This window comes from Tupaia chinensis, unplaced genomic scaffold (genome assembly GCF_000334495.1).
Source record: "Tupaia chinensis unplaced genomic scaffold, TupChi_1.0 Scaffold000270_1, whole genome shotgun sequence".
Lineage (NCBI taxonomy): Eukaryota > Metazoa > Chordata > Mammalia > Scandentia > Tupaiidae > Tupaia > Tupaia belangeri.
Genome location: NW_006159750.1, coordinates 5,635,785 through 5,645,274, shown reverse-complemented (window position 1 = coordinate 5,645,274; position 9,490 = coordinate 5,635,785). Strand labels below are relative to the sequence as shown.

Genomic DNA, 9,490 nt, shown 5'->3' with positions numbered 1-9,490 from the left:
AGAGAAGAGGCAAGCCACCAGGGCTGGGACTTGAACCATGGTCAGCCATATGAGAGTCCAGTGCCTTTAACTACTGTGCCACCTGCTGGCCTCAGAATGGTCTATATTCTAGGTGAATTTAAGTTTATGATAGCATTTTAAAATAAGAATGAACAGAATTAGGTCAATTTATCCAAGGGAATTTCTCTAACAAAATGAGTTAAGAGTATGTGAAAAGCACTGAGACTTAACAGAATAATTTGATGGGAAAACAAAACAAAAACCTCTATTAACCTGGATGTAAAGTAATAGCCATTTTACATGAAAGACTCGAATTCTAATTGCATTCCTTTGGTACAATTAGAATCTCTGTAACGGACTGTAGTAACGGATTTATTAGCATTCCTCTATGTGTACATGTGTACACCGATTTGTAAACATACAAATGAAACATGCCCAAGCTTTTTAAAAATTGTGGTAACACTTAACATGAGATTTATCTGCTTAAGTTTTTTTTTTTTTTTTTTTAATTTGCTATAGGGCACTTGTACTCACCAAAGAGAAACAGAGAAAAAGAAGAGAAAGTGAGACACAACACCCCCTAGAAGGTATGACCACACCACAGTTCTTTGCCCTCCATTCTCCTTGCGGGATTTTGGGCACAGACATACATGTATCCAGTGTCTTCTTCAAACCACCAGGTCCAGGACTCAAACCATGCAGTCAGCAATGTGGGATCCAGCCCCTTAGGCACCATACCACCTGCCTGGGCCCAATCTTCTTAAAATTGTAATGCACAGTGCAGTATTGGTAACTGTAAGTGCAGTGTTGTACGACCGATCTCTGGGACATACTCATCTTGTATGACTGAAACCTTGTACCCATTGAATAGCAAATCCCCCCTTCTCCACCCCGTCCCAGCCACCACCATTCTACTTCCGATTTCTGTTAGTTTGCCTATTCTAAATGCTACATATAGGGACCAGCAGGTGGTGTGGTGGTTAAGGTGCTGGACACTCCCACTTCTAGGTGCTGGTTCGAGTCCCGGATCTGGTGGCTTGCTTTCTCACTTTCCCCCTCTCTCTCTGGTCAAATTAAAATAAATGGATAAATAAATAAAATTAAATAAATAATTCTTTTTAAAAAATAAATACTATACATAAATGGATCTAAGATTTTTTTTTAATTATTGAACTTTATTATTTGTTTGTTTATTTATTTATTTATTTATTTAAATTTGACCAGGTAGGGACAGAGAGAGAGAAAGGGGAGAGTGAGAAAGCAAGCCGCCCAGTCCGGGACTCAAACCATGGCTGGCCATATGGGAGTCCAGCACCCTTAACCACCACACCACCTGCCAGCCCCAGATCTAAGATTTTTTTAACTGCCAAAGGGCACATGTACTTGCCAGAGAGAGACAGAGAAGAAGGGGGAAGAAGAAAGGGTCCCTCCTCAGTGGGGTACGGTCACATTGCAATTCCTTCTCCATTTCTCCATCCTGTGGGATCTGGAACATACACACACACCCGGTGTGTTTTTCAAGCCCCCATGCTGGGATTAGAGCTATAGTCCACCACATGAGATCCATCTTCCTTTAACCACACGGCTACAGGGCAGGCCTCCTCATAATAATGGAATCATGCTGTTCTTCTGTGACCAGCTCATTTCACTTAGCATAACGTCCTCAAGGATTGCCTATGTTGTCTCATATTCTAAAAGATTTTTTTTTTTTTTGTAGAGGTTTTCGCTATAGGGCGCGTGCGCTCGCCAGACAGAGAGAGACAGAGAGACAGAAAGTGAGAAATCACCCCCCAGGGGGGATGGTCACGCCGCAATCCCTTCTCCTCCATTCTCCTCTCGGGATCTTGGGCACGCACGCACACGCGCCCGGCGTGAGTTCTAAGCCACCGGGTCCAGGACACGAACCACGGTCAACTACGTGGGAGTCCAGCGACATAGCCATTACGCTAACTGCTGGTTCCCCAAAAGAATTTTCTTTTCTGTTTTTTTTTTTTAGGGCTGACTAGTATTCCAGTCCATACGTGTGCATGTACCACATTTTTAATCCATTCACCTGGCAGACATTCCTGTCGTTTCCATGTCTTGGCTGTCATTATTATGAAAAACGCTGCAGTGAACAAAGAAGCATTAATATCTCTTTGTGATCCCGAGTTCAGTTCCTGGGATTGTGGGAATATATGGCAGCTCTGTTTTTAATTTTTCAAGGCATCTCCACACTGTTTTCCATAGTGGCTGCACCACTTGGAAAACATTTCACATTCTCACTAGCTGCGTACAAGAGTTCCATTTCCCCTCCACAGCATTTGTCATCTTTGGGTTTGGTTTTTTTTTTGACAGGTGCCATCCTAACAGGTGTGGGGTGATATGACAGTGGTTCTGATTTGCTTTCCCCTTATGTTAGAGGATGTTGAGCTTCCTTCTGTACACCCACTGTCCGTTTGTATGTCTTCACTGGAGAAATGTCTATTCCAGTTCTTTGCAAGGACGTTTCAACCTACGTAAATCAATTAATGTGATATACCACATTAATAGAATGAAGTATACAAATTACATGATCATTTCAATAGCAGTGGAAAAAGCATTTGACAAAATGCAGTGCATTTTCAGGATAAAAACTCTTAACAAACCAGGGATAGAATTTACTTCAACATAATAAATGCCGTGTATGACAAGCCCACGGCCAACATCATACTCAGTGGTGAAAAACTGAAAGCTTTTCTTCTAAGATCAGAAACAAAGCAAAGCATGCTGCTCTCACCACTTCCATTCAACATAGAACTGGAAGAGCAATTAAGCCGGGAAAAGAAATAAAAGGCACACAAATCGGAAAGAAAGAAGTAATATTCTGTTAGCAGGTGACATCTTTTTTTAGGGGGGGTGGGTATATTTGCCATAGGATGCATGCGCTTGCCAGAGACAGAGGGAAAGCGAGAAATCACCCTCTGGGGAAATGGCCCATGCTCCAATTCCTTCCCCTCCATTCTCCTCTCAGGATTTTGGAAACACGTGTACGAGTACCTGTCATGATTTTCAAGCCACCAGGTCCGGGGCTTGAACCAGAGCCAGCCATGTGGGAGTCCAGCAACTTAGCCACTACACCAGCTGCTGGCCCCTATATAATCTTATATGTAGAAAATCCAGATTGGCTCTGTGGCCTGGTGATTAAGGCACCTAGATCCCACAGCCAACCCCACAGTTCAAGTCTCGGACATAGTGGCATGGGAAACACACTGGGCGCGTGTGAGTGCATGTCCAAAATTCCAAAGGGAGGAAAAGAGGAGAAAGGAGTATGGCATGACTATTCTCCTGGGAAGGGGGTGTTTTCCCCTTTCCCTCCTTCTCTGTTTTTTTCTGGTGAGCACGCATGCCCTCTAGCAAAATAAAAAGAAACAAAAAAGAAAATTCTAAGACTTCACACACATGCACACAAAAACTATTAGAACTAATAAACTAATTCAATAAAGTTTCAAAATGCAAAATTGGCATATGAAACATTAGTTTGTCTGATATACTAACAGCAAAGTATCCAAAAGAAAATTAATAAAACAAACCTATTTACAATAGCATCAAAAAGAATAAAATATTTTGGAAAAAACTTAACCAAGGACATTAAAGGCTTGTACATTCAAATTTATATAACCCTGATGAAAGAAATTAAAGGAGACGAATAAATGGAAAGACATTCCATGTTCATGGATTAGAAGATCTAATGTTGTTAAAATGTCCATACTATGGGCCAGCAGGTGGTGTGGAGGTTAAGGTGCTGAATCCCACATGGCTGGCTGTGCAGTTTGAGTCCCAGTGGCTTGAAAATCACACTGGGCAAGCATGCATGTCCACCCAAAATCCCAAGAGGATACTGGAGGAGAAGGGATTGCAGCATGGCCATTGCCCCGGGGAGGTGATTTCTCTTTCTCTCTCTTTCTCTCTCTTTCTCTCTCTTTCTCTCTGTCTTTCTCAGGTGGGTGTACACACTCTATAGCAAAAACTACCAAAAAAAAAAAAAAGTCCATACTATCCGAAGCGATCTTCAAATTCAATGTAATCCCCATGAAAATCACAATAACACACTTCCTGACTTCAAAATATATCACAAAGCTACAGTAATTAAAACAGTATGGTATTGGCATAAAGCAGAAACATCAGCTAATAGAACAGAACAGAGAGCCCAGAAATAAACCCATGCACCTATAGTCACTGGTTTTTGACAAGGATGCCAAGAATACACAATGGGGAGAGGACTGTCTCTTCAACAAATGGTGCTGGAAAAGTGGACTGTTACACCATACACAAAAATCAACTCACAATGTATTGAAGATTTAAATGACCTGAGTCTATACAACTCCTAGAAGAAAACAAGTACTTGATCTCGAACTTCCCAAGCTCCAGAACTGTGAGAAACAAATTGCTGCTGGTTATAAACTGCCCACTCTACGGTGTTCTGTGATAACAGCCTGAGCAAACTTGGACATGCCCTCAACCCAGATCTGAGGAATGTAATAGTAGGACTCTTACACCTGTCAGATCCAAGTCTTTGGGGCCAAACCTCACCTTGAAAGAAAAAAAATAGAATTTTCCTGGAAGGGGATATTGTTCTCACTAACAACCAGAGAGAACTGCCATGGGCTGGAAGAGAGGGATGGGAAGGAATGGAGGGTGGAGGAAGAAACTCGGCCTTCCCGTTTGAGGGAGCCCCGATGTCCATGCTGGTAGTGGCAGAATTGGAATCTCCCGTTTGGGGTCTTCTAGGAGGCAGTGGGACTCTGAGCACAGTGTGTACCTGTGTCCCTCACATGAACCCCTCCAGGGACCCAACTGCCTTCTTTAGCTTAGCTCCCTGGTGTTGGGGAGACAAGTTCCCTCATCTATAAAATGGGGATAATAACTACCTACCTTTTAGTGTCTCTGCGAGGACTTTGTGAGGTGAAGCGGTTGGGGCCGCCTGGCACATAGCATTAGCTGTGAAGAAACTGATGCTGCTGCTTCTGCTGCTGAGTCCTCCCTCACCCTCCTGCCTGGAGGGAAGACAGTAACTGCTTCACACTTGCCATCAGCTGCAGGCTCTGAGGCGGAAAGCCAGTGGTCAAGGATGTCACCACGGAAGACCGCTATGCCCGGCTGGAGACCGTCACACCAGGGTCAGGGCAGTGCCCCTGGCAACTTTGTGCAATCCGGTACTTGGGTCAAAGAGAACTCCCGCGTTGGCGACACATGCATGCCCATGGGCCAGCCTCACTGAGACCAGGGGGATTGTGGGAAGACCCTGTTGGAGGTGCATCTCACTCGCTCTCTCCTTCTCTCCCTTCTCTCTTTCATGGAAGAAATAAATAAGTAAACATTTTAAAAAAGAGAGAGATGGGAACCAGCAGTTAGCGTAATGGCTATGTCGCTGGATTCCCACGTAGTCCACCATGGTTCACATCCCGGACCTAGTGGCTTAAAACTCACGCCGGGCGCGTGTGCATACGTGCCCAAGATCCCAAGAGGAGAATGGAGGAGAAGGGATTGCGGCGTGACCATCCCCTCTGGGGGGTGATTTCTCGCTTTCTGTCTCTATGTCTCTCTCTGTCTGTCTGGCGAGCGCACACGCCCTGTAGCGAAACCTCTCCAAAAAAAAAAAAAGAGAGAGAGAGAGCGTGCAGGATCAGAAGGTAGCGTAATGGTTATGTTACTGGACTTCCATATGGCCAACTGTGGTTCAAGTCCCAGACCTGGAGGCTTGAAACTCATGCCAGGCACATATACGTGCATGCCCAAAATCCCAAGAGGAGAATGGAGAAAAAGGGGTTGCAGCATGGCCATCTTCCCTGCAGGGTGATGTCTCACATTCTTTCTGTCTCTTTCTCCAATGGGCAAACGTGTCCTATAGCAAAAAAAAAAAAAAAAAACACCTCTCTTTAAAAAAAAAAGGTTTTTTCAAAAGAGCAATTGGGCCAGCAGACAGCATAGCAGTTACATCACTGGACTCACATGGCCAACTGCAGTTTGAGTTCCAGACCTGGCGACTTGAAAACTCACACCGGGATGTGTGCTTGGATGCCCAAGATCTTGGGAGGAAAATACAGGAGAAGGGACTGCAGCGTGGCCATCCTCCCCGGGAGGTGATTTCTCACTTTCCACCTTATTGTCTTTCTCTCTCCAGTGAGCACACACTCCCTAAGGCAAACACCTCTTTTAAAAAATCAATTAAGAAGAAATGAAGGGTTTAGGATGGCAGTGCAGCGGTGACACGCAGTGCTCTGTGAGGCTGGCCCATGCGGGAAGGTCCCAGGTTCACGCCCAGAGGCCTCCCTGAGTACACCAGGCAATGCGTGCCCGTGACCCAGGGCTGACTGAGGCTGGGAGCGGACTGCAGTGTTAGGACCTTGGTGGTGCCATCTCTCTCTTTCTCTCTTGCTTAAAGAAGAAATAAAGTTTTTTGAAAAAAAAAAAAAAAGAAGAGCGAGAAGACTCCTACCATCTAACAATCAGTATAACATGAAATGCCCTCCAGGGAGTCAGGATGGGAACTGACAGACATGTGCTCATTAGCCGTTTCCACAGAATCCGTGTAGTAATTCTTTGTTTGTTTTAGTTTTTGCAATAGGGCACGTGTGCTCACCAGAGAGAGACAGAGATGGGGGAGTGAGAAGTCACCCCGTGGGGAGATAGCCATGCCTCAATCCCTTCTCCTCCAGTCTCTTCTCGGGATTTGGGGCACGCACGCACTCGCACCCGGCCTGATTTTCATGATTTTGGGTCCAAGACTCAAACCAAGCAACCAGTCGTGTGGAATCCACGCCACCTGCCAACCCGCACCGTCATTCTAAAACACACTCTCTCATCTTTTTCATATAACCCCAAGTTAAGGGAACTTGCCAGAGAGGAAGGACGGTTTGGTGCACAGCAGGACCAGCAGTAGAGTTGATAAATGCAGATTCCTGGGCCCTGCCCAGACCCACAGAGTTATTAGAATCGTGGAAGGGGTAATGGGAGGACAGAGCACTTGGGGTGTGTGTGTGTGTGTGTGTGTGTGTGCATTTACATTTTAAAATATATTTTAGCCATGGTAGCTGGAGCTGGACACTACTGGGGCAAGCAGAGGCCACTTAGGAGGGTTTGATTCTCACCCACCCTAAAAGCTAGAATGGTGGCATGTGCCTTGTGTCCCAGCTACATGGGAGGCTGAAGCAAGAGGGTCACAGCACAGCAAGATCCTGTCTGAAACACCACCCGCAAACACACCACGAAAATGCAGGTCTGAGCACTGTTCTATATCTTCTAGTATTTTTTGCTCTTATATAGATTTCTAGCCCCACAAGTACGGCTGGAGGGCACCGAAGGTTCAGAGCCCCGGAGAGCAGGCAGGGTACTGCAGGGCCTTCTGTAGAGGGTGAGAAGGGAGGAGGGAGGAGAGTCGGGCGGGTAGAGGTTGAGGCCTCCTGATACTGGGCAGAGACCCAGCCCCGCTGGTGGCTGCCTGCTGCCTGGCCTGGCCTTCCTTATTCCTTTCCAAGTTTCTTGCCAGACGATGGGCCCTCACAGGCAGCCCGGAAGGCAGAGCTGTTCAGATACTGCCCCGCAGTTTCTCACCCCTTCGACAAACACAAAGAACACATCTGAAAGGCACTGGCTCCAACTGCCCAGGATTCCGACTGGGCATGAGTCCACATGCCGTCAGCCCTGGGAAGCCCATTCCCTTCGCTCCTTCATCGTCACAAACAACTAGAATTTGAAAACTTGTAAATGAGAGCTTTATTCAGATATCTGAATGCTGTACACAACCACTGAAAAATTGTGAGGGACAGCTGGTGGCATGGTGGTTGAGGCAGCTGGAGTCCACATGACTGACTTGGTGGTTCGAGTCCCGAACCTGCTGGTTTGAAAAACACGAGATGGATGTGCATGCATGCCCAGGATTCCAAAAGGAGAAACAGAGAAGGGATTGCAGTGTTGCATCCTCCGCGGGAGGTGCGTTCTCACTTTCCCCCTTTGTCTGCAAGCACATAAGCCCTCTTGCAAAATTAATTTAAAAATATATATAAAATAAAATTAAAAACAAGGCCAGTCAGTAGTGAAGGTGGCTGGATCCCACATAGTGACTGCACCATTCAAACCTTGGACCCTGCAGCTTATAAAACTCATGCCTGGGGACAGTGGGTGGCATGCTGGTTAAGGCACTGGACTCCCATATGGCCAACCAGGTCGTGTAAGTCCCATACACAGCGCTTGAGAATCACACCAGGCACATGTGCACACATCTCCCAAATCCTGAAAGGAGAATGGAGGAGAGAGATTGCGGCACGGCCATTCCCCCAGGGGGTGATTGACTTCTCACTTTTCTTCTCTCTCTCTTTCTCTCTCGTGAGCACACATGCCCTATAGCAAAAAAAAAAAAAAAAAAAAAAAAAAAAAAAAAAAACTCTTGTAATTCAGAAATCAACAGCGGAGGCTGCTAAGTGTCCCAAAAGCACGTCTGAGTGACACACAGGTTTCTACAGACAGCCATGACAAGAGCCCCACAAGAGCGGATCGCAGACTGCGCAGACATTCCTTGAAAGCACGCAGCGGGGAAGCTGGGGGTCTGCAGGCTCGCAGGCAGCCTCTCGCTATGGCCCAGGTTCAAATCCTGACTTTGCCCTTTACCAGCTGGGGGGCAAGTTACTTAACCTCTCTGTTCTTGAATTTACTCCTCAGGTTACGCTATCTCTGTCCCTCGCAGGGTTCACTTGCATCCTATGGTTTCGCACTGCAGAGATCCAGCGATAATCCAAGACTGTTTCCAAACACCGTGGGAGCTGATAATAGACAGACTTGGCACTAAGCGACAGGCCCTCCCATGCCAAGCACAGTGCACACTTGTTAGAAGGCTTTGTACTCACTCTCAGCACGAATCGCCGCTTCGTGGGCCAGGACATTCCGGTGTAACGTACATCCTGTAAACACACGTGGACAGCCTGTAGGTGCGGAAACAGACATGCCGCAAAGAGAGCAGAGCCAGAGAGTGTTGGGAAACTTCAGACCAGGGCACCAAGGCAGAGAAACATCAGCGGTCTGCAGAAACTCCCTGTTGTCTGTTGGGTCTCCATTTCCCTAATTACAAAGTGTACTGAGAGAATCGGGTGAAATGGAGCAGCCAATGAGCTGGACCCGGCGGGAAGGTAAAGCAGGCTAAGGAGATGCCATACTGTGCTTGCAGGGGCCTGACCTGGATGAGCAGGAACCTCCAGGTAGTAATGGGGTGAGGTTCTGGCAGCTCTGCCCAAGGGGGAGCATCCGGGTGGGGCGCCCGCCAGAGGAGGGGCAACGGAATAGAGAGTTCTCAGTAGACCAGGATTCTACCAAGAACTGGCTGAGAACTGCCCAATGAAGCCAGAAGCATGAGGGATGTCGGCTCTTGCAACGAGGCTGGGAGGGGAGGAACGGCTGCATTTGGGTGTGCAGGGTAAGGACGGGTGTCGGATCCCCAGCTCCTGAATCTTCAGAAGGAGCCAGCCTCCACCCAGCAGCT

The 9,490-nt window shown here is 46.9% G+C and overlaps 1 long non-coding RNA gene across 1 annotated transcript in view; it reads left to right on the top strand.

Annotated features, from left to right (window-relative positions):
- LOC102478571 (uncharacterized) overlaps positions 1-557 on the top strand; it is a 3,548-nt gene extending 2,991 nt beyond the window's left edge. Inside the window, exon 3 of the long non-coding RNA XR_001370438.2 lies at positions 520-557. This is a non-coding gene — a long non-coding RNA (uncharacterized LOC102478571). The remainder of the gene's footprint in view (positions 1-519) is intronic.
- The last annotated feature ends 8,933 nt before the right edge of the window (positions 558-9,490 follow it).